Source organism: Dendrobates tinctorius, unplaced genomic scaffold (assembly GCF_039654945.1).
Source record: "Dendrobates tinctorius isolate UK_male_01 unplaced genomic scaffold, ASM3965494v1 ptg000116l, whole genome shotgun sequence".
Taxonomy (NCBI): domain Eukaryota; kingdom Metazoa; phylum Chordata; class Amphibia; order Anura; family Dendrobatidae; genus Dendrobates; species Dendrobates tinctorius.
In genome coordinates this window covers 33,175,632-33,203,608 of record NW_027361784.1, presented here as the reverse complement: position 1 = coordinate 33,203,608, position 27,977 = coordinate 33,175,632, and the positions used below count along the sequence as shown (strand labels likewise).

The 27,977-nt window shown below is 43.5% G+C and overlaps 1 long non-coding RNA gene across 1 annotated transcript; it reads right to left on the bottom strand.

Moving 5' to 3' along the window:
• Positions 1-64: 64 nt before the first annotated feature.
• On the bottom strand, positions 65-10,896 carry LOC141101321 (uncharacterized). The gene is made up of 3 exons (XR_012234939.1): positions 10,853-10,896; positions 10,716-10,778; positions 65-118 (listed from the first exon to the last, which is right to left on the bottom strand). It is a non-coding gene; the product is annotated as an uncharacterized lncRNA (long non-coding RNA).
• Positions 10,897-27,977: the final 17,081 nt, after the last annotated feature.

The window sequence follows — 27,977 nt, the reverse complement described above, 5'->3', positions numbered from 1 at the left end:
CAAGGATACTGAGGATGGATCCAAGAATAGAGATGAGATTTTCCATGGAAAGCATATAGTATAAGATGGGAGCAGTCTGACAGAGCCATAGGTGCAGATCACATCAATATAAGTGACTCTATAAAAAGAGATAAAAGTTAGTCATGTTTGAGACGTAATCATAGTCAACATTCTTATGAGACAATGGTACAAAATTATTATACAAAAGATAATAAATCATAATCTCGGTTTAAACCTTTAGGTTCAAGTGTCTCCAGGGTGTGTATCCAAAAGGCCTCACGGCGTTTTAGAGTGGTGATCCTATTGCCACCTCGTCTGGGTTGAGGGACATGTTCTATAACCTGGAACTGTAACTGGGAGATATTATGGCCAAAGGTGATGAAATGAGAAGGAATGGGAAGCAGAAGGTTCATGCACCGAATGGTGGATTTATGTTTCGAGATCCTATCCCAAATGGCCTGGGTAGTCTCGCCAACATATAGTCGTCCACACGGACACTTGATAAGGTACACGACAAATGAGGTGTCGCATGTGAAAAATCCATTTATAGGGAAGCTTTTTCCTGTAAGGGGATGATGGAATTTATTGCCTTTAAGTACGTTGCTGCGGTGCATACACTGCAGACAGGGGAAAGTACCTGTCTTTGGTCTCTGTAGAAGACGTTGTGTTTTGTGAATGGTAGTGCCTATGTCAGTTTTGACTAGGCTGTCTCTGATGTTTGGTGCTCTCCGAAAGGAATGGACAAACGGGATCCGGTTGGTGGGTCTATTTTGGGAGGAGGTTCTTTCAGATTTTGCTTCATCTAGTACTGAAGGGAGATAACCCCTTTCTGAAAATCGTGCAGACATCTCATTAAGCCGTACTGAACAGATAGTATTATCAGAGACAAGCCTGGACACCCTATGAAATTCATACAATCATAGAATCGTAGAGTTGGAAGGGACCTCCTGGGCCATCTGGTCCAACCCCCTGCTCAAACCAGGATTCGCTAAATCATCCCAGTCAGATGTCTGTGCAGCCTCTGTTTGAAGACTTCCATTGAAGGAGAACTCATCACTTCTCGTGGCAGCCTGTTCCACTCATTGATCACTCTAACTGTCAAAAAGTTTTTTCTAATATCTAATCTGTGTCTCCTCCCATTCAGTTTCATCCCATTGCTTCTAGTCTTTCCTTGTGCAAATGAGAATAAAGTTGATCCTTCTACAATGTGACAGCCCTTGAGATATTTGTAGACAGCTATTAAGTCTCCTCTCAGTCTTCTCTTTTGCAAACTAAACATTGCCAAATCCTGCAACCTTTCCTCATAAGACAGGGTTTGCAGACCGGTCACCATTCTGGTCGCTCTTTTCTGAACTTGCTCCAGTTTGTTGATGTCTTATTTAAAATGTCGTGCCCAAAACTGGACACAATATTCCAGATGAGGTCTGACCAAAGAGGAGTAGAGGGAAATAATGACTTCACGTGATCTAGACTGTATGCTTCTGTTAATACATCCTAGAATTGCATTTGCCTTTTTTGCTGCTGCATCACACTGTTGACTCATATTCAGTCTGTGATCTATTAGTATACCCAAGTCTTTTTCACATGTGCTGTTGCTTAGCCCTATTCCTCCCATTCTGTATATGCTTTTTTCATTTTTATTGCCCAGATGTAGTACTTTGCATTTTTCCCTGTTAAAAACCATTCTGTTAGTTGCTGCCCACTTCTCCAGTTTATTTATATCTTTTTGAATCCTCTCTCTCGCTTCTCTAGTATTAGCTATCCCTCCTAGCTTTGTGTCATCAGCAAATTTAATCAGTTTACCCTCAATTCCTTCATCTAAATCGTTTATAAAGATGTTGAACAATACAGGGCCCAGGACACAGCCCTGTGGTACCCCACTTGAGACATTCTTCCAACTGGATGTGCAGCCATTTACGACCACTCTTTGGGTCTGATCACTAAGCCAGTTATGAATCCACCTAACAGTTGCCTTGTCCATTCCATACTTAGTCATTTTTTCAATAAGGATTGTATGAGATACTTTGTCAAATGCTTTGCTGAAGTCAAGATATACTATATCTACAGCACTTCCTCGATCCACCCAATCAGTGATTCCATCATAGAAGGAAATTAAGTTAGTCTGACATGACTTATTAGTTACAAACCCATGCTGACTCTGTTTAATCACTTCGTTCTTATCCATGTACTGACATACATGTTGTTTAATTATTTGTTCAAAGATCTTTCCTGGTATAGAAGTCAGACTCACCGGCCTATAGTTGCCTGGGTCCACCTTCTTCCCCTTTTTGAAGATAGGAACAACATTTGCTCTTCTCCAGTCTTCTGGGACTTCTCCTGTTCTACAAGAATTTTCAAAGATTATGGAGAGGGGGTTCAAAAATTTCTTCTGCTATCTCCTTCAGTACTCGGGTGTAATTCATCTGGACCTGGAGACTTGAATTCATTTAGGCTAGCTAAGTGTTTCCTCTCTATCTTTCTGTTTATAGATATCCTGGATTCTTCTATTCCCTTAATAGGACAGTGAAGAACAGTTGATGTTACATTTCCTTTCTGAGAGAAAACAGATGCAAAATAGGAATTTAAAAGTTCGGCCTTCTCAACATCCTGTCTTACCATTTCATCATTTTCATCCTGTAAAAATCCTATAGCATCTTTGACTTTTCTTTTACTTTTGACATATCCCCCAAATCCTTTATTATTGCTTTTGACATCTCTTGCAAGCCTCAATTCATTGTCAGCTTTAGATAATCTGATTTGTGCCCTGCAGGTTCTGCAGACAGCATTATATTCTTCTTTAGATATGCCTCCCTCTTTCCATTTTATAAACATTTTTTTCTTCCTTTTTAGCATGTGCTTAAGTTCTGTGTTCATCCATTCTGGCTTCCTTAAATGCTTCCTATTCTTCCCACTTTTCGGAATTGTTAACAATTGTGCTTTGAGAATTTCATTTTTCAAGATTTCCCTTCCTTCTTGGACATTTTTGTCTTTAAGGATATCCAGCCATTGGATCCCTCCAATTCTCTTTCTGAATCCCTTAAAATCTGCTTTTCTGAAATCTAACCTTGACGTCTGAGTCTTCACAGGTCTTCCTCCTCTAGTTATCCAAAATTCTAAAATAGCATGGTCGCTACCTCCTAGGGTCCCAGCCACTTTTACCTCCTCAACCATTTCCTCCCTGTTTATAAGGATTAGATCCAAGGTAGCAGTTCCCCTTGTTTTCTCCCCTACCTTTTGGAAGATAAAGTTGTCAGCAAGAGAGGATAAGAATTTCCTTGACCTGTTAGTTTTGCCTGAGAGAGATTCCCAACAAATGTCTGGATAGTTGAAATCTCCCATGACAACTATGTCATATTTTTTGGAGAACTTGGCCATTTGATGCATAAAGAGATCATCCATATCTTCAGCTTGCACAGGCAGTCTGTAGTAAATCAAATCAAATCAAATTTATTATCGCCAAGTACATATTACATATATACAAGGAATTCTTTGTGGCAAAGAGGCAACATAATATATAACAACAGATACAACAAGTAACATCTAACAAGACAGATACAGTATATAGTCTACACATGACGATTTAATTGTTGAACAGAGAGTGGATAGAAGCTGTTCATATGTCGGTTGGTGCTGCATTTGGGGACTCTGAAGCGACGTCCTGAAGGGAGTAGTTGGAATGAGGAGTGTCCCGGGTGAGAGGGATCGGATGAAATTTTCAATGCATGGGATCGAATACTCTTATCATAAAGATCCTGGATTTTAGGCAGGGGGGAACCTATAATTCTCTCTGCTGTTCTGAAAGTCCTTTGTAAGCGGAGTTTGTCATGCGCAGTGGCTCCCCCATACCAGACTATCAGAGAGGAACAAATCACAGATCTGATGACAGCATTAAAGAATAAGATCAGCAGATTCTTAGACAAACCATATCTTTTCAGCTGACGCAGGAAGAACATCCTCTGTTGTGCTTTTCTTATAACAGCATCCACGTTTTTCCCCCATTTAAGATCATGAGAGATGATAACACCAAGGAATTTGGTCTCTGTGACCCTAAGAACCACTTCGTCATGGATGTAGATTGGAAGTATCTCATGTTGATCTTTCCTAAAATCCACAACCATCTCAGCAGTTTTTTTAGTGTTGAGTACAAGATTATTGGCTTTACACCAGTCACATATTCTTTCCACCTCACTCCGATACAAGTCTTCAGCATTTCCCCTGATGAGACCAATCAGTGTCATATCATCGACAAATTTCAAGATTTTTACTGAGTCTGCTGAAGAGATGCAATCATTCGTATAGAGAGAAAACAGTAACGGGGACAAAACACACCCCTGAGGTGCCCCGATGTTTGTGACCAAGGTGTCCGAAGTGAATGGTCCAACTTTTACACTCTGTATCCTGGCTGTCAGGAAGTTATAAATCCACAAGCATAAGTTAAGAGGGACTCCAAGAGCTACCATTTTCTTATGAAGTAAATTCGGATCAATGGTATTGAACGCTGAGCTAAAGTCCATGAAAAGAATCCGGACATATGAGTGCAGTTCATCTGTATGATCCAAAATGTACTTCAGTGCCAGATTGACAGTGTCGTTTGCCGAACGATTCTCCTTATAGGCAAACTGAAGCGGGTCCCATAGCTTCTGCGTGAATTTTATCAGGTGGGACATCATAATTCTTTCGAAGACTTTCATAGCTACAGATGTGAGTGCTACTGGTCTATAGTCGTTCAACTCAGAGGATCCCACTTTCTTGGGGACAGGGATAATTGTGGAATTTTTCCAACACTGAGGTACAACGCACTCTTTCAGTGACATATTGTATATATTTGTCAGTATAGGGGCAAGCTGGGTAGCACATACTTTCAGACACATTGGAGATACACCATCAGGGCCAGGTGCCTTTTTGACCTTAAGTCCCTTCAGGATGCGTATCACCTCTGCCTCGGAGATCACTACTTGGGTGTTGCACAATGAATGATCTTTATATGAACAGACTGAGGAGCTTAGAGATGAATAGCCACTGTGTGTAGAGCTTGCCTCAAATGTGCAGTAGAATTCATTTAACTCTGCTGCCAGACTTCTGCTGGGGTTCACTATAGTGGGGTGGCTTTTATAATTGGTGACCTCTCTTAATCCTCTCCATGCAGATCTATTATCTTTTGATGAGAACCTTTCCTCCAGAATCTTTGCATACTCGTGTTTGGCTAACTTGATCTCTTTAGATAGCGAGTTCCTAAGTTTCTTGAATTCAGTAATATCGCCTGCTTTATAAGCCTCCTCTTTTCTCTTACGGATCAACCTGACTTTATTTGTAAACCACGGCTTGTTGTTTCCCCGAAAGTGGACAGATTTGGATGGAATAAACGTGTCTTCACAAAAACGGATATATGAGGACACTGCATCAACCCATTCATCCAGACCTGAGCATGTTTCCTGGAATACCTCCCAGTCCGTGCATTCAAAGCATGCTTGTAGTTGCAATTTTGCCTCCTCAGACCATGTCTTCTTTGTATAAACTGTAGGTTTGGATGTTTTCAACCTTTGCCTGTAGGCTGGAATTAAATGAATTAGACAATGATCTGAAAAGACCACTGCTGCTCTCCTCACTGCCCTGTAGGCCCCTTTTATGACTGTATAGCAGTGATCAAGCGTATTGTTCTCTCTCGTGAAGCAGTTTATATGTTGAGTAAATTTGGGGAGATCCATGTTGAGTTTTCCTTGGTTAAAGTCCCCCATTACGATCACAAATGCTTCTGGAGATCCTTTCTCCCATTCTGATATTTTGCATGCTAATTCACCAATAGCAGCTTTAACAGATGCTTGGGGGGGAATATATACTGCAACCAGAACCATAGATGAAAACTCTCTTGGAGAGTAAAATGGTCTACAATTGAGGGTGCAAGGTACTCTAGATCTGGAGAGCAACCTTTTCCCAGTATGTTAACATCACAGCACCAGCTAGTGTTGATGTAGAGACATACCCCACCCCCCCTTTGTTTACCTGAAGCTACACAATCACGGTCAGCTCTGTAGATAACAAAACCAGGTAGATCCAGACTACAATCAGGGATGGTCTCATTCAACCAGGTCTCAATAAAACAAAGAGCAGCTGAATTGGCCATATCAGATCTCATGTTACAAAGTAAGTTCAGATCCTCCATTTTGTTAGATAAGGAACGGACATTAGCCAAGTGGAGTGAAGGAAGAGCTGTTCTGAACCCTCTCCTCCGAAGGCGTGCCAGGACTCCTCCTCTCCTACCTCCAATGGTGTCCTTTCCATTGTTCTGTCCTTGTATTCTTACCCAATCAGTTTCCACAGAACTCCCAGTCTCTGAAGCTTCAATCTCTGTGCAGATATACGCGTTTCTAACATACAATGTGACACCTCCTCCTCGTTTATCAAGTCTGTTTCTTGCAAATAAGTTGTATCCTTCTAGCCTTGTATTCCAATCATGTGTATTGTCCCACCAAGTTTCAGTGATTCCAATTACATCATATTTCTTTTCCTGTGTTAGTAGTTCCAATTCTCCTTGTTTGTTGCCCATGCTTTGTGCATTAGTATAGAAACATTTTAGTTTGTGATTGGTTTCTCTTTCTCCAATATTTTTATTAATTAGATTCATTTGTCTTTGTTTTTCCTTTCCACTTCTAATAGCAGAGTTCTCAATAGCATTTGTCAGGTGTGTGACTTTTTCTGGTCTTTTGCTTCCCTTCCCATGTTGTTCTAGTTTAAAGCTCTCCTTACAAGTGTAGCAAGGCGACTTCCAAATACATGCTTTCCAGTCTTCGTAAGGTGCACCCCATCTCTAGCAAGTAGTCCATCGTAAAGGTAATTCACTCCGTGATCCATAAATCCAAATTGTTGCTGACGGCACCATCGACGTAGCCAGTTGTTCACCTGCAGAATCTTATTCCACCTCCTTGTTCCATGGCCATCCACTGGGAGGATGGAAGAGAAGACCACCTGCGCTCCCAGTTCTTTCACTTTCTTGCCTAAGTCTTCAAAGTCTCTGCAGATGGTTTCCAGGTCGTTTCTTGCGGTGTCATTTGTCCCCACATGTAGTAGCAGGAATGGGTAGTCATCTGTAGGTCTGAAGAGTCCTGATATCCTGTCAGACACATCTTTAATTTTTGCACCTGGAAGACAGCACATTTCTCTTGAAGTTATATCCGGTCTGCAGAGAGCGGCCTCTGTTCCTCTCAACAGGGAATCCCCCATGACCACCACTCTCCGCTTCTTCTTCACAACAGTTTTCTTTTTCCATCCAGGAGGACTCTGAAGGCGTACAAGGTTGCTGTTTGTGAGCAAAGTCTTATCCTGATGTATTTCTTCATCGTTCTCCTGCGTGAGAGCCTGGTACTGGTTTCTGAGCAGTATGGGTGCTGACTGCCTCCTGATCCTCCTGCTTCTCTGGGTCACATGTCTCCATTCCTCTGTTTCTTCAGGTGCACTTCGAATGTCTTCTCTTTCTGTAACATGAAGAGATAATTCTGCTCTGTCTAAGAACTCTTCACCTTCCGTAATGATCTTCAACGTAGCTAACCTCTCTTCGAGATTTTGCAACTTTTCCTCCAACTGGGACACAAGCTTGCATTTGTGGCATGTGAAGTTTGGCTTTTCCACTGGTAAGTCTGTGAACATGTAGCAAGAAGTGCAGCTCACCAAATGGCTCCTGGCCTCTTCCATATTGAGATGTCTTAAAAACGATGAAAGATGAGCCAAAATTTGTGCGGAGACTCTTCACTTATCCCAGAAGGCACTGGGAATATGCAAATGATCTCCTCAAGACTCTTCCCCTGGTTTTCCGATTTCCTCTTTTCAGCTGCAACGGCCAAAACCCAGTGATCGTTGAGCTCGCGGAGACTCTTCACTTATCCCAGAAGGCACTGGGAATATGCAAATGATCTCAAGACTCTTCCCCTGATTTCCGATTTGCTCTTTTCAGCTGCAACGGCCAAAACCCAGGGATCGTTGAGCTCGCGGAGACTCTTCACTTATCCCAGAAAGCACTGGGAATATGCAAATGATCTCCTCAAGACTCTTCCCCTGGTTTTCCGATTTCCTCTTTTCAGCTGCAACGGCCAAAACCCAGTGATCGTTGAGCTCACAGAGACTCTTCACTTATCCCAGAAGGCACTGGGAATATGCAATTTGTGATCTTGGAATCGCATTCTTTGTGGATGAAGGGTGTAGACTCTAATAATGTAACAAACTGTTACGGTCTGTATATTTAGTATATAGGTCAGAGGACAGTATGCCGTTAGGATCCTTGATGATCGTGGTGTCCAGAAAATTCATCTTGTGTGAATCGTGACTAATTGTAAAAGAAATACCTGGTCAGGAGGAATTGAGTATATCAAAGAAGGAGAGAAGGGACTCCAATGTGCCCCCCCATATGCAAAAGACATCATCGATATAGCGTTTCCACAGAAGAGAGTTGGATTTGAATAAGTCATTTTTGTAGATGATGTTTTCTTCGAAATCTGCCATGTAACAATTTGCATACGGGGGTGCTACATTCGAGCCCATCGCGGTGCCACGGATCTGTAAGTAAAAGGTGTCCTGGAATAAAAAATGGTTAGTGGTTAGAACAAGTGTTAAAAGTTCTATACAGAGGTTCACTTTGTCTGGGTCCATGACAGAATTGGATAGTAGATGGTGGATGGAGTTGATGCCTTCAATATGTGGAATAGAAGTATATAGGTACTTCACATCTAGTGAAACCAAAATGGCATCTGTAGGGATGGTGCCCAATTCCTTTAAAGTATTTAGGAAAGCTCCTGTATCTAGTATGAAAGATTTGGCTTCGCGGATTAATGGAGTCAGAATTTTTTCTAGAAAGATGGCAATAGGTGACAGGATAGAGTCGCTTGAAGCTACAATCGGTCTCCCGGGTGGATGTTGTAAATTTTTATGAACTTTTGGTAATGTATAGAAAACTGGTGTGACTGGGTTGGTATTGGTGAGATAGTCACAAGTTTTAGTATCAAGAACACCTAGAAGTGAGTATTTATGGAGTATATCAGAAATCTTGTTTCTTATGGAACTAGTGGGGTCCCTGGTCAGTGACTGATAGATTGTATTGTCGTTAAGTTGGCGTAGAATCTCAGAAAGGTAGTCGGATTTATCCATAACTACAATAGCACCACCTTTGTCCGCCGGTTTTATAATTATATTCTTATCATCCTGAAGGGACTGTAGGGCTTGGCGGCGTTCAGTAGAAGACAGGTTCGGTGGATAATGTAATCTACCTTTATCAATGTCAGTCCTTAGTGTCTGGAAAGAGTCTTGCGCAAAATCTATGAACGTCTCCACTGCATGTGATGCATGAGGCGGTCGAAAGTGGCTTTTAGTGCATAGGCCTAAACTCTGAGATGACAACAATTTAGACTGGTCACAAGTAGAGGGATTAGACACTATGGGGGGAGGAATCTTAGAGAAATGAACTTTCAATCTTAAGAAGCGAAAAAAACGTTGCAAATCCATTTCAAGATCAAAGGTGCGGCACCTGTATGTAGGAAAAAAGGAGAGTCCTTTTTGAAGTACGTGGTATTCAGAAATACCCAATGGTCTAGAAGAAATGTTGATCACCAATGGGTGGGTAAATGTGATCTCGTTACTCATCCTGGATCTCGGTTCTTTTGTTGTTCGCCCCTGCCCCTGTCTGGTCCTCTTCCTCGAGGGAAGCGACGTCTCTGTCCTAAAAAATTCGTAGAACTGGAAGGGAAAAGTCCTTCATCCTGGTCGGACCCCGAAGTGGAGTAGTCTGTGGAGGTACGTGTGTTTGGGCGACCGGTGGTTCGGCGGGAGGAGAAGGAATCTTGCCACCTGTAAAATCTGTTGGATTGGTAGTCCTCAGTGTCTCTGGTGAATTTGATGCGTTTTCTATTCTCTGTTTCTTTGCGATGTTGGTCCACGTGAGTTTTGATCTGGACTTTCAGGGAACTCAGTTCGTCGGGAGTGCCAAGAGTATATAGCTGTGATTCAATGTTCTTGATTTTTTCTGTGCTGGTTTCAATGGCCTTCTGTAGATGTTCTATGGTGAGGGTCATTAAATCAAATGAACATTTATTAAGAATTTGCTCATATCTGGTGCAATATTCAGGGGTGTCCCGAAATAGTGTTGGCCGGAGAGAAACTCATAGGCCCCGTGGGATTCTTTGTACCCGAAGGTACTCAGAGAGAGTAGCGCAGTGCAGTTCTAGGTTGGTGTGGTGACGTAGCTATCGCTCAAGGACTCTACCCCGTGTTTCGTGAGGTGGTGCCTTAAGAAATTCACTAGAAAATTTGGATTGAGCCAAGATATTCGAGGTCTCATCAACGTTGTAAGAGAAGGTAGAGGAAGTGGTCATGACCAGGCAGTGTGCAAACACGTAAAGGAGATACGTTTAGTAGAAAACACTGTGTGCACTACTGTAGTGGTGCCAAGTTAGGTTCCCAAACCATATATGATAAAATGAAAACCTGGCACTCAACAGCTTGGTGAGGCAGTTTATTGTAGTACCAGAAAATGTTTCGGTCAATATGGACCTTCATCAGTTACTACAGTGTGAAAAAAATAAATAAATAAACAAAAATAAATAAAGTATGTACAAAAATCACATAAAATGCAATTTGGTCGTGGATATATACAATATTATACAAGAAATACTACAACAGAGACCAAAAAATATATCTTGGGTGCTCAGATTGAAGGAGAAAAGGATAAGACATACCGTGCTAGCATGTTTGAAAGTAGCTTGAAGGAGGGCGCTTTTTATGTTATTCACTGATAACGCCTAAAAAGAAGTGATTGGCGCTGTTAAAGTGTATACATAAGGTCAATTAGGTGGTGTTACAGAATGGCACATACCAGTAATCAAACGGTCAGAATGCTGCTGTAACGCAGGATAATCTGTAAGGTAAACGTCATGTAGGATGACATAAGACAGCGGTAAAATATGCTGTAGATCAAAGTTGTGAGTGTCGCTATAAATGGCGAGGTAGTTACCTTAATAGTTGGAAATATCAGCGCAGCCTGGTCCTCCTGGATGTGATAAACACCACTTGTCAGTGGAGACAGAGGCGAGCTGAGCTTAAGTGGTGGAAGGGCGGGTCTATGGCCTTGACGGACAGGAGGGTAGGGCCAATGGGAGAGAGCTGGGTGGTGACGTCAGCTGATCTAAGATGGCTGCGCACTCAGAAGCAAAATAGGATGCATTGTAGTGTAATAAAGGGTTATAGAGTCAGGAGGCACTGTTTTTCTGTGTGAAATTCATAGCGGTATGGGGGGGAGACTATGAGGAATGTGCATACATCAGAATGTATTAATTATGTGACACTGTTTTTATCCATATGATGGGTGATTGTGTATCACTATGTGGGGGAAGAAAATATATGTACATGAATACATGAGAGACATTATTACATATGGAAACAAGTGGGAAAGAGGATGAATAAATAAATTCACCAAACAAGGATACTGAGGATGGATCCAAGAATAGAGATGAGATTTTCCATGGAAAGCATATAGTATAAGATGGGAGCAGTCTGACAGAGCCATAGGTGCAGATCACATCAATATAAGTGACTCTATAAAAAGAGATAAAAGTTAGTCATGTTTGAGACGTAATCATAGTCAACATTCTTATGAGACAATGGTACAAAATTATTATACAAAAGATAATAAATCACAATCTCGGTTTAAACCTTTAGGTTCAAGTGACTCCAGGGTGTGTATCCAAAAGGCCTCACGGCGTTTTAGAGTGGTGATCCTATTGCCACCTCGTCTGGGTTGAGGGACGTGTTCAATAACCTGGAACTGTAACTGGGACATATTATGGCCAAAGGTGATGAAATGAGAAGCAATGGGAAGCAGAAGGTTCTTGCATCGAATGGTGGATCTATGTTTCGAGATCCTATCCCGAATGGCCTAGGTAGTCTCGCCAACATATAGTCGTCCGCACGGACACTTGATAAGGTACACGACTATCTCACCAATACCAACCCAGTCACACCAGTTTTCTATACATTACCAAAAGTTCATAAAAATTTGCAACATCCACTCGGGAGACCGATTGTTGTGAGTTCATTTTCCCCTTCACTACTGAGGCCCGAGGAACTCCCTCTTCTGGTGAAGAAAGGTAGTGAGCCTGATTGTCAAACACCTGGGGCTGATGATGATGACTGGCTGAGTGGAGTTGATGACTGGATATAAGGCTGCCGACGCCCTTCTGGCCTGCGGGTGATTTCTCTGTGAACTTCTAGGAAACCAGTCTGATTCCTGCTCATCTAAAGCTAAGATTTCTGCTTTGCCTTTTTGCATTAGTGTTTTGTTTTCCTTGCTTTTCTGGATTCTGCCATTCCCTGCTGGGGTGAGCTGAATCTCCTTTTGCCTGTTGCTCTGTCTTCAGAATATTCCTGAGTACTGACATAGCCTTTTTTGAAGCCTAGCGTCTTCAGGGCCTTTTTTACTGTCAGTTTGTTGGCTCTTATTTTCATAGGGTTTTTCACGGATTGCAAACAGCAGCCTTCCTGTCCTTTCCTATCTAAGCTAGCTTGGGCCCCATCTTTGCTCAGTCTATCTTTCTGTCTGTGTTTTGTTCTTTCTTCTTGCTTCACCGTCATTATATGTGGGGGGCTGCCTTTTGCTTTGGGGTCTGCTCTGGGGCAGTTTAGATTTCCCTTTCTGTCTTTAGGCTAGGTAGTCCTCCGGCTGTGATCGAGGGGCCTAGGGCATCGTAGGAGCCCCCCACGGCTACTGCTAGTTGTGTTGATAGGTTCAGAGGTCTGCAATCCGATAGCTGCCAACTTCTCTGGTTTTCTGGACTTAGCTAGCATTTCTATTTTTGCCTCCTACGGTGACTCAATCATAACAGAATCACCCGCCATACCGCAGATCCTAGGGTACTCAATTGCAGGAAAGAATTGTATAAAAAAAAAAAAAAAAAAGTGTATATTTTTTCCTCTATATCTCTGAGGCCGTAGGGGGAATTTTTTTTTCTCTCAATGGAGATAAAGCAATTGTCTGATCGTGTGGAGCAGCTCGCTGCGGAAGTGCGGGGAATTTCTACCTACCTTGCTCATTCACATGCTGCTGAACCAAAGATTCCTACACCTGATGTATTTTTTGGGGATCGGTCTAAATTTTTGAATTTCAAAAATAATTGTAAATTATTTTTTGCCTTGAAGCCTAACTCGTCAGGGAGCTCCGCGCAGCAGGTTAAAATTGTCATCTCTTTGCTGCGTGGCGATCCCCAGGATTGGGCGTTTTCTTTGAAACCAGATGATCCTATTCTGACTAATGTGAACGCATTTTTCCAGGCCTTGGGGTTGTTGTATGACGAACCTAATGCCATTGATCAGGCTGAAAAGACCCTGCTGGCATTGAACCAGGGTCGTGATTCTGCAGAATTGTACTGTCAAAAATTCCGAAAGTGGGCAGTACTTACTACCTGGAATGATAATGCCTTGGCTGCTCTCTTTCGGAAGGGGTTGTCAGAAGCCTTAAAAGATACTATGGTGGGATTTCCTGTTCCCTCTGGTCTTGACGATTCTATGTCTTTAGCCATTCAGGTTGATCGGCGTTTGCGCGAACGCAGAGCTGCACGAGAGGTGTTGCCACCTGTTGAACAGATGTCTGAACCTATGCAATGTGATAGAGTTTTTTCCAGAGAGCAGCGTCAGGAGTTCAGAAGGCGTAATAAGTTGTGTTTTTTCTGTGGAGATGCCTCGTATATTATTTCTGTCTGTCCTAAACGCGAGAAACGCCTTGCACACACGTTTTCTGTTGGTGGTGTTCAACCTAAGTTTCTTCTGGCTATTACTCTGATCTGCTCCCTGTCCACATTTTCCGTCAAGGCTTTTGTGGATTCGGGAGCAGCTCTAAACCTAATGGACTTGGATTTTGCTAAACGTTGTGGATTTCCGATGACACCTCTGCAGACGCCTATCCCTTTGAGGGGGATTGATGCTACTCCTTTGGCTAAAAATAAACCTCAGTTTTGGACCCAGGTGGTAATGCGGGTCGCCCCAGACCATCAAGAAAATTGCAGGTTTTTGGTGTTACATAATCTGCATGATACTATTGTTCTGGGGTTTCCCTGGTTACAAATTCATAATCCAGTTTTGGATTGGAAATCTGTGTCTGTAGTGAGTTGGGGTTGTCGGTGTGCCTTTAGTGAGGCTCCGGTGTTTTCCACCTCTCCTCAGTCGCATGATGTTCCTGATTATTTGGTGGACTTTTATGATGTATTTAGTGAGAATGAGTCTGCGTCTCTGCCTCCTCATAGGAGTTATGACTGTGCAATTGAACTGAGCCCGGGGTGTAAATTTCCCAAGGGTCGGCTCTTCAATTTATCTGTACCCGAGCACGAGGCTATGCGATCCTATATTAAGGAGGCGTTGGAGAAGGGTCATATTAGACCATCCTCGTCACCCTTAGGTGCCGGGTTTTTTTTTGTAGCCAAAAAGGATGGATCATTAAGACCTTGTATTGATTATCGTGCTCTCAACAAAATTACTGTTAAATATCAGTATCCGTTACCCCTGATTTCTGATCTATTCTCCAGAGTTAAAGGTGCTTGCTGGTTTACCAAGCTTGACCTCAGGGGGGCGTATAATCTTATTCGCATTAAGCATGGGGATGAATGGAAGACGGCGTTTAATACTCCGGAGGGACATTTTGAGTACCTGGTGATGCCTTTTGGGCTCACTAATGCCCCTTCTGTCTTCCAGTGCTTCATGAAGGATATTTTCCGAGATTTTGTCGATAAATTTTTGATTATCTATCTGGATGATATTTTGATCTTCTCTAAGGATTGGGATTCTCATGTGGAACATATTCGGACTGTGTTCCGGATCTTGAGGGAGAATTCCCTGTATGTCAAAGGATCTAAATGCCTTTTTGGAGTACAGAGGATTTCTTTTTTGGGATTTATTTTGTCTCCGTCAACTATTGAAATGGACCCGGCCAAGGTACAGGACATTTACGATTGGGTTCAGCCCACTTCTTTGAAGGCCCTCCAGAAGTTTTTGGGTTTTGCTAATTTTTATCGGAAATTTATAGCAAAATTTTCTAGTATTGCCAAGCCATTGACTGATTTGACTAAGAAGGGTGCTGATGTGTTAAATTGGTCTCCGGAGGCTGTTTCTTCCTTTCAGGAGCTGAAGCGAAGATTCACCTCCGCCCCGGTTTTGCGGCAACCTGATGTCTCACTTCCGTTCCAGGTAGAGGTGGATGCTTCTGAGATTGGTGCAGGAGCTGTTTTGTCCCAAAAGGATCCTGTAACATCTAAAATGAATCCCTGTGCTTTCTTTTCCCGAAAGTTCTCTCCATCTGAACGTAACTATGATGTGGGGAATCCGTAACTGTTAGCCATGAAATGGGCATTTGAGGAGTGGAGACATTGGTTGGAGGGAAATAAGCATCAAGTCGTGGTCCTCACTGACCACAAGAATTTGATTTACCTAGAGTCGGCTAAGCGCTTGAACCCTAGACAGGCTAGGTGGGCCTTGTTTTTTACACGTTTTGATTTTGTGGTTTCTTTTCTTCCTGGAACTAAGAATGTCAAGGCTGACGCCCTCTCTAGGAGCTTCTTTGCTGATTCTCCTGTGGTGACCAAGCCTGCTACCATCTTAGGCGAAGGGGTAGTTCTTTCTGCCATCTCGCCCGATTTGAGACGTGCTCTGGAAGAGTTCCAGGAGGACAAACCTGAGCATTGTCCCAGTGGAAAGTTGCATGTTCCTGACCAGTGGAAGAAGAGAGTGATGTCTGAAGTTCATTGCTCTGCTTTGGCTGGTCATCCAGGTATTTTTGGTACTAGAGATCTGGTGAGTTAGTCTTTTTGGTGGCCCTCCTTGTCTCGTGATGTCAGGAATTTTGTGCAGTCCTGTGGGACGTGCTCCCGGTCTAAATCGTGTTCTCACTCTAGTGGGTTGTTGATGTCTTTGCCTGTCCCCAAGAGGCCATGGACCCATATTTCAATGGATTTCATCTCTGATATGCCTGTCTCTCAAAGGATGACTGTTATTTGGGTGATTTGTGATAGGTTCTCTAAGATGGTTCATCTTGTACCACTCCCTAAGTTGCCGTCTTCCTCTGAATTGGTGCCCCTGTTTTTACAACGGGTGGTTCGCTTGCACGGGATTCCTGAGAACATTGTATCTGACAGAGGAGTCCAGTTTGTGTCTAGATTTTGGAGAACTTTCTGTTCCAAGCTGGGAATTCAGTTGTCCTTCTCCTCTGCTTTTCACCCTCAGACCAATGGGCAGACAGAGAGAACAAACCAGACCTTGGAGTCATATTTGAGATGTTTTATTTCTGCTGATCAGGATGATTGGGTTTCATTTTTGCCCTTGGCGGAATTTGCTTTAAATAATAGAGCTACCGTGTTTCCCCGAAAGTAAGACCCTGTCTTACATTAATTTTACCCCAAAAAGTCCCACCCTGTCTTACTTTCAGGGGAGGTCTTACATTAGCCGAAAAAAAATGACAATTTCTTTTTAACCAATAAATTAACATTTATTAACATGCTGTTATACCCCATAGCAGTGCCGTATCCCACTGCACACAGCCCCACACCCCATAACAGTGCCGTATCCCACTGCACACAGCCCCACACCCCATAACAGTGCCGTATCCCACTGCACACAGCCCCACACCCCATAACAGTGCCGTATCCCACTGCACACAGCCCCACACCCCATAACAGTGCCGTATCCCACTGCACACAGCCCCACACCCCATAACAGTGCCGTATCCCACTGCACACAGCCCCATACCCTATACAGTACATGTTTCCCTACTTGGTTTTTAAATGCTGGACGTTTTCCTCTGCGGTGCGGCTGTGGGTGCGGAAGGCCTGTGCTGCAGGGAACGCTGTGCCAATCAGCAGGGAAACAGCGGTGACGTGGGGCTGGGGCGGCCAATTACAGCCCAAGCTGCTGGACCAATCAGTGCTCGAGCCGGGGGCCGGCGGTGACGTGGGGAACAGGGGCGGCCAATGAGCTGTTGAGCTGGGCGGATTGCGGGGTTAACACGGCGAGTTAACCCCATGAGCGCTGGACCCGCCCAGCTGCACCTGAGGACACCTCTGGAGCCTGGGGACCCAATGGGGGACAGCGGCGGCCCAAAGGTAAGGGCCTTACATTTCACAGCGGCCCCCAACCCTGCCTTACATTCGGGGGAGGCCTTACATTGAAGGACCCCCCCGTAACCCCCACCCTGTCTTACTTTCGGGGGGGTCCTACTTTCGGGGAAACAGGGTAGTTCTGCCACTTTGATGTCACCTTTTTTTTGTAACTTTGGGTTTCATCCGTTTGTTGTAATGCAATCAATTCCCACCATTTGATAACATGCTACGTACAAATTGTCCGCGAATTATAAGATCCTTGTTATAACGCTATCAGAGTACATTATGGCTTCCTTTAAATACCTATATGGTTTTTTAACTGCTTTATATGTGATATATCAAGTAAGAAAAATTTCTTTATAAAATATTTTTTTTTTTTTTTTTTTTTTTTTTTGCCTTGATCTGTTTATTATTATACCCTTCGTATGTGTTGGTTTCCATGCATTGTACACTTTTTTCAAATTTGGTTTTGTCTATGTTAAATGTAATGGGTGTGTTTTTCACCTAATTGAATCACCTGTTTCCTTGACATGTTTTGCACTTAAATATCTGTTTGGAGACCTTCTTTACGCATTCCATGATTAAGCCCTTTCAGGGTGAAACGCGTAGGAAAGTGCTCCCCTCCATATGCCTCTTTATGTTGTTTTTACTTGATGGTAAGAAGATTTTATATTTTCAATAAAGCAATTGTTATTTTATCTCCTGGAGACGCTGGAAAATCTTTTTCTACTTTGGGTTTCATCCTCGATTTTCTTCAGGGCAGGTGGAGCCCTCTGCCTGCCCAAGTGTTGACACTGTGGTGGAGAGAATGCACCAGATCTGGGACCAAGTGGTGGATAAGTTATCTCTCTCCCAGGAAAAGGCCCAGCGGTTTTCCAACCAACATAGGACCATTGGTCCCCAGTTTAAGGTTGGTGATATGGTGTGGTTATCATCAAAAAATATTGCTATGAAGGTGGCTTCTCCTAAGTTTAAGCCTAGATTTATTGGACCTTACAAGATTTTGGAGATTATTAATCCGGTCTCTTTTCGTTTGGCTCTTCCTGTCACATTTAAAATCCATAATGTGTTCCATAAATCTTTGTTGAAGAGGTTTGTTGAACCTGTTGTTCCGGGGGTTGCACCTCCAGGCCCTGTATTGGTTGAAGGTAACATGGAATATGAGGTAGAGAAAGTACTGGATTCCCATCTGGCTAGACGGAGACTCCAGTATTTGGTTAAGTGGAAGGGTTATGGTCAGGAGGATAATTCCTGGGTCTCTGCCTCTGATATTCATGCCAAAAGATTGGTGCGTGCCTTTCATCGGGCTCACCCTGATCGCCCTAGTGGCGTGGTTGAGGGTTCGGTGACCCCTCCTCAAGGGGGAGGTACTGTTGTGAGTTCATTTTCCCCTTCACTACTGAGGCCCGATGAACTCCCTCTTCTGGTGAAGAAAGGTAGTGAGCCTGATTGTCAAACACCTGGGGCTGATGATGATGACTGGCTGAGTGGAGTTAGTGACTGGATATAAGGCTGCCGACGCCCTTCTGGCCTTCTAGGAAACCAGTCTGATTCCTGCTCATCTAAAGCTAAGATTTCTGCTTTGCCTTTTTGCATTAGTGTTTTGTTTTCCTTGCTTTTCTGGATTCTGCCATTCCCTGCTGGGGTGAGCTGAATCTCCTTTTGCCTGTTGCTCTGTCTTCAGAATATTCCTGAAGTACTGACATAGCCTTTTTTGAAGCCTAGCGTCTTCAGGGTCTTTTTTACTGTCAGTTTGTTGGCTCTTATTTTCATAGGGTTTTTCACGGATTGCAGACAGCAGCCTTCCTGTCCTTTCCTATCTAAGCTAGCTTGGGCCCCATCTTTGCTCAGCCTATCTTTCTGTCTGTGTTTTGTTCTTTCTTCTTGCTTCACCGTCATTATATGTGGGGGGCTGCCTTTTGCTTTGGGGTCTGCTCTGGGGCAGTTTAGATTTCCCTTTCTGTCTTTAGGCTAGGTAGTCCTCCGGCTGTGATCGAGGGGCCTAGGGCATCGTAGGAGCCCCCCACGGCTACTGCTAGTTGTGTTGATAGGTTCACGGGTCTGCAATCCGATAGCTGCCAACTTCTCTGGTTTTCTGGACTTAGCTAGCATTTCTATTTTTGCCTCCTACGGTGACTCAATCATAACAGAATCACCCGCCATACCGCAGATCCTAGGGTACTCAATTGCAGGAAAGAATTGTATAAAAAAAAAAAAAGTGTGTATATTTTTTCCTCTATATCTCTGAGGCCGTAGGGGGAATTTTTTTTTCTCTCAATGGAGATAAAGCAATTGTCTGATCGTGTGGAGCAGCTCGCTGCGGAAGTGCGGGGAATTTCCGCCTACCTTGCTCATTCACATGCTGCTGAACCAAAGATTCCTACACCTGATGTATTTTTTGGGGATCGGTCTAAATTTTTGAATTTCAAAAATAATTGTAAATTATTTTTTGCCTTGAAGCCTAACTCGTCAGGGAGCTCCGCGCAGCAGGTTAAAATTGTCATCTCTTTGCTGCGTGGCGATCCCCAGGATTGGGCGTTTTCTTTGAAACCAGATGATCCTATTCTGACTAATGTGAACGCATTTTTTCAGGCCTTGGGGTTGTTGTATGATGAACCTAATGCCATTGATCAGGCTGAAAAGACCCTGCTGGCATTGAACCAGGGTCGTGATTCTGCAGAATTGTACTGTCAAAAATTCCGAAAGTGGGCAGTACTTACTACCTGGAATGATAATGCCTTGGCTGCTCTCTTTTGGAAGGGGTTGTCAGAAGCCATAAAAGATACTATGGTGGGATTTCCTGTTCCCTCTGGTCTTGACGATTCTATGTCTTTAGCCATTCAGGTTGATAGGCGTTTGCGCGAACGCAGAGCTGCACGAGAGGTGTTGCCACCTGTTGAACAGATGTCTGAACCTATGCAATGTGATAGAGTTTTTTCCAGAGAGCAGCGTCAGGAGTTCAGAAGGCGTAATAAGTTGTGTTTTTTCTGTGGAGATGCCTCGCATATTATTTCTGTCTGTCCTAAACGCGAGAAACGCTTTGCACACACGTTTTCTGTTGGTGGTGTTCAACCTAAGTTTCTTCTGGCTATTACTCTGATCTGCTCCCTGTCCACATTTTCCGCCAAGGCTTTTGTGGATTCGGGAGCAGCTCTAAACCTAATGGACTTGGATTTTGCTAAACGTTGTGGATTTCCGATGACACCTCTGCAGACGCCTATCCCTTTGAGGGGGATTGATGCTACTCCTTTGGCTAAAAATAAACCTCAGTTTTGGTCCCAGGTGGTAATGCGGGTCGCCCCAGACCATCAAGAAAATTGCAGGTTTTTGGTGTTACATAATCTGCATGATACTATTGTTCTGGGGTTTCCCTGGTTACAAATTCATAATCCAGTTTTGGATTGGAAATCTGTGTCTGTGGTGAGTTGAGGTTGTCGGTGTGCCTTTAGTGAGGCTCCGGTGTTTTCCACCTCTCCTCAGTCGCATCTACAAAAATGACTTATTCAAATCCAACACTCTTCTGTGGAAACGCTTTATCGATGATGTCTTTTGCATATGGGGGGGCTCGTTGGAGTCCCTTCTCTCCTTCTTTGATATACTCAATTCCTCCTGGCCAGGTATTTCTTTTACAATTAGTCGCGATTCACACAAGATGAATTTTCTGGACACCATGATCATCAAGGATCCTAACGGCATACTGTCCTCTGACCTATATACTAAATCTACAGACCGTAACAGTTTATTACATTATCAGAGTCTACACCCTTCATCCACAAAGAATGCGAATCCAAGATCACAATTTCATAGGGTGTCCAGGATTGTGTCTGATAATACTATCCTTTCAGTATGGCTTAATGAGATGTCTGCACGATTTTCAGAAAGGGGTTATCTCCCTTCAGTACTAGATGAAGCAAAGTCTGAAAGAACCTCCTCTCAAAATAGACCCACCAACCGGATCCCGTTTGTCCATTCCTTTCATCCTTTCGCCTATATCATCCACAAGTCTATCAGGAAAAATTGGCATCTTCTCTCTACCGCCCACCCTGACATACCAGAATTCCAGCATCCTTTTCTACCCTGTTTTCAGAGAGCACCAAACATCAGAGACAGCCTAGTCAAAGCTGACATAGGCACTACCATTCACAAAACACAACGTCTTCTACAGAGACCAAAGACAGGTACTTTCCCCTGTCTGCAGTGTATACAGTGCAGCAACGTACTTAAAGGCAATAAATTCCATCATCCCCTTACAGGAAAAAGCTTCCCTATAAATGGATTTTTCACATGCGACACCTCATTTGTCGTGTACCTTATCAAGTGTCCGTGTGGATGACTATATGTTGGCGAGACTACCCAGGCCATTTGGGATAGGATCTCGAAACATAAATCCACCATTTGGTGCAAGAACCTTCTGCTTCCCATTCCTTCTCATTTCATCACCTTTGGCCATAATATCTCCCAGTTACAGTTCCAGGTTATTGAACATGTCCCTCAACCCAGACGAGGTGGCAATAGGATCACCACTCTAAAACGCCGTGAGGCCTTTTGGATACACACCCTGGAGACACTTGAACCTAAAGGTTTAAACCAAGATTCTGATTTATTATCTTTTGTATAATAATTTTGTACCATTGTCTCATAAGAATGTTGACTATGATTACGTCTCAAACATGACTAACTTTTATCTCTTTTTATAGAGTCACTTACATTGATGTGATTTGCACCTATGGCTCTGTCAGACTGCTCCCATCTTATACTATATGCTTTCCATGGAAAATCTCATCTCTATTCTTGGATCCATCCTCAGTATCCTTGTTTGGTGAATTTATTTATTCATCCTCTTTCCCACTTGTTTCCATATGTAATAATGTCTCTCATGTATTCATGTACATATATTTTCTTCCCCCACATAGTGATACACAATCACCCATCATATGGATAAAAACAGTGTCACATAATTAATACAGTCATATGTAAAAGTTTGGGCACCCCTATTAATGTTAACCTTTTTTCTTTATAACAATTTTGGTTTTTGCAACAGCTATTTCAGTTTCATATATCTAATAACTGATGGACTCAGTTATATTTCTGGATTCAAATGAGGTTTATTGTACTAACAGAAAATGTGCAATCTGAATTTAAACAAAATTTGACCGGTGCAAAAGTATGGGCACCCTTATCATTTTCTTGATTTGAACACTCCTAACTACTTTTTACTGACTTCCTGAAGCACTAAATTGGTTTTGTAACCTCACTGAGCTTTGAACTTCATAGCCAGGTGTATCAAATCATAAGAAAAGGTATTTAAAGTGGCCACTTGCAAGTAGTTCTCCTATTAGATTCTCCTATGAAGAGTGGCATCATGGGCTCCTCAAAACAACTCTCAAATGATCTGAAAACAAAGATTATTCAACATAGCTTTTCAGGGGAAGGATACAAAAAGTTGTCTCAGAGATTTAACCTGTCAGTTTCCACTGTGAGGAGCATAGTTAGGAAATGGAAGAACACAGGTACAGTTCTTGTTAAGCCCAGAAGTGGCAGGCCAAGAAAAATATCAGAAAGGCAGAGAAGAAGAATGGTGAGAACAGTCAAGGACAATCCACAGACCACCTCCAAAGACCTGCAGCATCATCTTGCTGCAGATGGTGTCACTGTGCATCGGTCAACAATACAGCGCATGCATAACGCCTTTTTGTATGACCAAACAACTCAATCTTTGTTTCATCAGTCCACAGGACCTTCTTCCAAAATGTAACTGGCTTGTCCAAATGTGCTTTTGCATACCTCAGGCGACTCTGTTTGTGGCGTACTTGCAGAAACGGCTTCTTTCGCATCACTCTCCCATACAGCTTCTCCTTGTGCAAAGTGCGCTGTATTGTTGACCGATGCACAGTGACACCATCTGCAGCAAGATGATGCTGCAGGTCTTTGGAGGTGGTCTGTGGATTGTCCTTGACTGTTCTCACCATTCTTCTTCTCTGCCTTTCTGATATTTTTCTTGGCCTGCCACTTCTGGGCTTAACAAGAACTGTACCTGTGTTCTTCCATTTCCTTACTATGTTCCTCACAGTGGAAACTGACAGGTTAAATCTCTGAGACAACTTTTTGTATCCTTCCCCTGAAAAGCTATGTTGAATAATCTTTGTTTTCAGATCATTTGAGAGTTGTTTTGAGGAGCCCATGATGCCACTCTTCATAGGAGAATCTAATAGGAGAACTACTTGCAAGTGGCCACTTTTAATACCTTTTCTCATGATTTGATACACCTGGCTATGAAGTTCAAAGCTTAATGAGGATACAAAACCAATTTAGTGCTTCAGGAAGTCAGTAAAAAGTAGTTAGGAGTGTTCAAATCAAGAAAATGATAAGGGTGCCCATACTTTTGCACCGGTCAAATTTTGTTTAAATGCAGATTGCACATTTTCTGTTAGTACAATAAACCTCATTTGAATCCAGAAATATAACTGAGTCCATCAGTTATTAGATATATGAAACTGAAATAGCTGTTGCAAAAACCAAAATTGTTATAAAGAAAAAAGGTTAACATTAATAGGGGTGCCCAAACTTTTACATATGACTGTAATTACCGGTAGGTCTAATACCAATTTTCCAGGCCGTCTCTCCTGACAACACCTTGGAGAATACCAATGTACCTCGTCAGGGTGGGACCACTGCCTGGAGAACTTTTTTCCTGAAGGCAGTTTGTTGACCAGATAGTACATCTAATTTATAATGCTTACAAAATATATCTTATCTGGCCCAGGTTGTGGCCTTACAAATTTGCTAGAGTGATGCCCCCACCCTCTCAGTCCAAGAGGTAGAGACTACTCTCGTCGAATGGGCTCTTAAACCTTCGGGGGGAACAATCTCTTCTGAATGGTAAGCTAGTAAAATTGTCAAAGTGATCCATCTTGCAATAGTGGTTTTCGAGGCTTTCTTCCCCTTATTTTCTCTCCTGGACAAAATAAACAAATTAATATCCTGCCTCCAACTATGAGTGGCCTCTAGACACTCAATGACTGCCTGTCTAACATCCAACGCATGAAAAACCCTCTCCTTCTGATTTGACGGATTCTCACAAAAGAAGGTAAGATAATTTCCTGACTTAGATTTTGAGTGGACACTACCTTTGGTAGAAATGCAGGATCTAATTTAAGGATTTTAAGGAATTTATGGACATCCCATATCTGAAGATATGGATCCCATGTGGCCAGGGCCTGAATCTGTCCTACCCTCTTTGCGCTAAGTAATGGCCATTTTGATGGTTCAACATGAGATGGATATATTCTCCCCAGGTATGTAAGGATCTTTACAAAGGGCTTTAAGGACTAGATTCAAATCCCACGGGGGCACCGACCACCTTATGAAGGGTCTCAACCTCTGTATTGCCCTGACAAACCTAGCTACCCACGGGTGAGAAGCCAGCGGATGATCAAAAAATATACTTAATGTTGATATTTGGACATTAAGGGTGATTTATTTGAGACCTTTATTAAATCCCTTGGAATATCAGGCCTACCGGTAACTACATCAGACCTGCCACCTTCTAAACGGAACCTTTTCCATATCTTATTGTAGATTGCCGGAGTGACTCGCTTCCTACTAGCCTGAATCATGGTAATAACCTGACCTGATAGCCCTTGCGCCCTTAGGATGTCCCATTCAGGATCTAGGCCAATAAATGAATTCTTTCCAGGTTCTGATGGAAGACCAGGCCCGGGTGAATCAAATCTCTTCTCCGGGAAAGCATGACAGGATCTTCCAAGGCCATAGCTTTTAGCAGTGGGAACATACTTCTTTTTGGCCAATATGGAACGATCGCCTGATCCTCCTGGATCTTCCTGACTACTTTTGGGATAAGAGCCACCAGGGGAATGGTATATGACAGTGATCTGTACCACCTCTGACTCAGCACGTTGACCGCTTCTGAATTTGCGGGATTCTGGGAGTAAAATTTGGCGACCTTTGAGTTCTTTCTTGTTGTGAATAAATCTATTTGAGGTGTTCCCCAAAGATGGCATAAGTGCTGGAATACCTCTTCGTTCAGTTCCCATTCTGTTGGCCTGACCTTCTGTCTGCTCAGGTAATCGTTTTTGGATCCCTCAAGATGAACTGCCGCCACCGAAAGGACTGTCTTCTCTGCCCAGGAAAATATTCTGGACTCCAGATCCTGGAGTGCATGGTGTCTCAGGCCTCCCTGGTGTTGCAAGAAAGACACCGTTGTTACATTGTGTGATAAGATTCTGCCATGCTGCACCTTTATCCACGATTGATTTCGCCTCAGGGCTTCCCATACGGCGTAGCACTCCCTGTAGTTTGACGACTTGGACTGGATCTCTGATGGCCATCTGCCCTGAAAAATCCTTTCCTCCAAGTGCGCTAACCATCCTTCCATACTGGTGTCCGTAGTGATTACTACACAAGGTGATGAAATACATGGTATGCCTAACTGCAGATTTTCTGGCAAAGTCCACCAGCGTAGCGATCTTCTCACCACAGGGGATAAGGACATTCGTTTTTCGAGTGATATCTGGCAAAGGTCCCAGATGGATAGAATTTCCTTTTGCAGGGCTCTTGAGTGGAACTGTGCCCACCAAACACAGGGAATGTACACTGTCAGGAGGCCTCGAACCGTCATCGTTGACCTGATTGAGGCTAGACTCTTCGGGAATAGCCGAATTCTGTTTCTCATGGTCTCTTGTTTTTCTTCTGGCAGGAAGGATGCTCCGCATCTGAAGTCTAAGGGTGTATGCACACGCTGCGGATTCTGCTGCGGATTTGTCCGCGTGGATTTTGTAATATCCGCAGGTAAATCCGCAGGTCAGAAGACCTGCGGTTTATCTGCGGATTAGCCTGCGGGTTTGCCCTGCGGTTTATCATCTCTACAATGGAGGAGATGGCAAACCGCAGCGGAATCCACAGAAAGAATTGACATGTCACTTCTTTCTGCGGATTTGAAACCGCAGCAAATCCGCGCAGAAAATTCCGCACCGTCCGCACTGCGGATTTCATTTTCCATAGGATATAATGGTACTGTACACCGCAGCGTTTCTGCTGCGGATCCGCAGGACCAAAACCGCTGCGGATCCACAGCAGAATCCGCAGCGTGAGCACAGACCCTAACAGCACTTACAGGAAAACCTTCCTGTTTCCCGGCACCAAGTCTGATTTCTGGCATTTGAGGATCCAACCTAGGTACTCCAATGTTGATATGGTCTTCTCCTTGTGGGACCGGAGCTCCTCCACCAAACTCACCACCAGAAGAAGATCGTCCAGATAAGGCATTATAATTATCCCCGTGTTACTTAGGCTACGATCTCTGACACCAATTTCATAAAGACCTGAGGGTCCGAAGCTAGGCTGAATGGAAAGCACTGAAATTGAAAGTGGTAGATTCGATTCTGGATTTTTATTGCGAACCTCAAGAATTTTTGAGACGCTGAATGTATTGGCACCTGATAATATGCACTTTTTAGATCCAGGGTGCACATCAGGGGAACCATAGACTTTATTGACTCAATTCTGAATCTTTTGTACTTTATCCAGAAATTTAAAGGCTTTAGATTTATTATAGTGCGGGATTCGCCCGAGGGCTTTATGATGGTAAATGACGTTGAATAATGTCATTTGCCCTCTTCCGACCAAGGGATCAGAATTATCATGGCTGTGTCGACAAGCTCTCCTATGTCTGTTACCATAAGAGAATCAGCTGACAAGGTATGGGGAGCAATAAACCTTTTGGGGGGAGGCGCTGTAAATTCTATTGTGTACCCTTCCGCAATGTTCCTTAAAACCCATTGATCCTGGGTAATATGGCGACTACTTCCCGCAAAACGTCTGATTCTCCCCCGACCAGGATGGCGTCATTGCCTCCTTGATCTCGAGCCAGACCCGAATAGGGATCCTCTATTTTTAACCGACGCTTTCTCTAAGATATCGTCCAAGGCCAGCCCAAACACCCTTAACCCTGAGAAGGGAATGGAGCACAATTTATTCTTAGATATAGAAAAAGAAAGGGGTAATATACTTTGGTGCTACACTAAAGAACCAAATAAAAAGAAAAAAGGGGGGAGGAGAGCATGGAAAAAATCCCTTAAAAGCTGCTGGTGATTTAACAGGATCTGTGCAACCTGTAGATTAGTAAAGACTGAATCATAAAAAGTGATCACCATGCTAAGACAGAGAAATAAAACAAAGTGCAATAAATTATGCAAGTGTAGCCGCCAGCAGTGTACTTACTTGTGTTTACGCTGGTGGAATAGTGTGTTGTACATCCACTTCAATGGAGGAATCAGCAAAATGATGCAGCTCGCAAGGTACTGAGCATTAAGAGTTTCCTCACGTAGTTAATGTGAGTGGGTACCATTAAGGCTTTCCCCGCTGTCACGATGTCGATGAGGCTTACCCCTGCTGTCAGGGAAGACCGCTGACACCTCGCGTGCCCCGGCAGGAAGCAACACTGAGGCCGCGGCATATTTGGCGGGGTGCGGAGGTAGATGTGACGTCACACTGCTAGCGGGACGGCAGCTCAAGGAGATCAACTACCAACTAGAGTTGAGCAAAACGGGTCGGTCATATTCAAAAGTCGGCAACTTTCGCTGAAGTCGGGTTTCATGAAACGAAACCCGACCATAGTGTGAGGTCGGCCACGAGGTCGGCGACCAGAGTGCCAAAGTCACGATTCAAAAGATGCTTCCAGCGCCCTTTTTCAGCCAATGATCAAGGACGCACACTGTGGGCAACGCAATGACATAGGCATCGGTCACCACCATCTTTGAGAAGGGCATGCAAGTCATTGGCTGGATTTGTGTGGCGCCACAGGGGCTATAAAAGGGCGTGAACGCCGACCGCCATCTTACTTCTGCC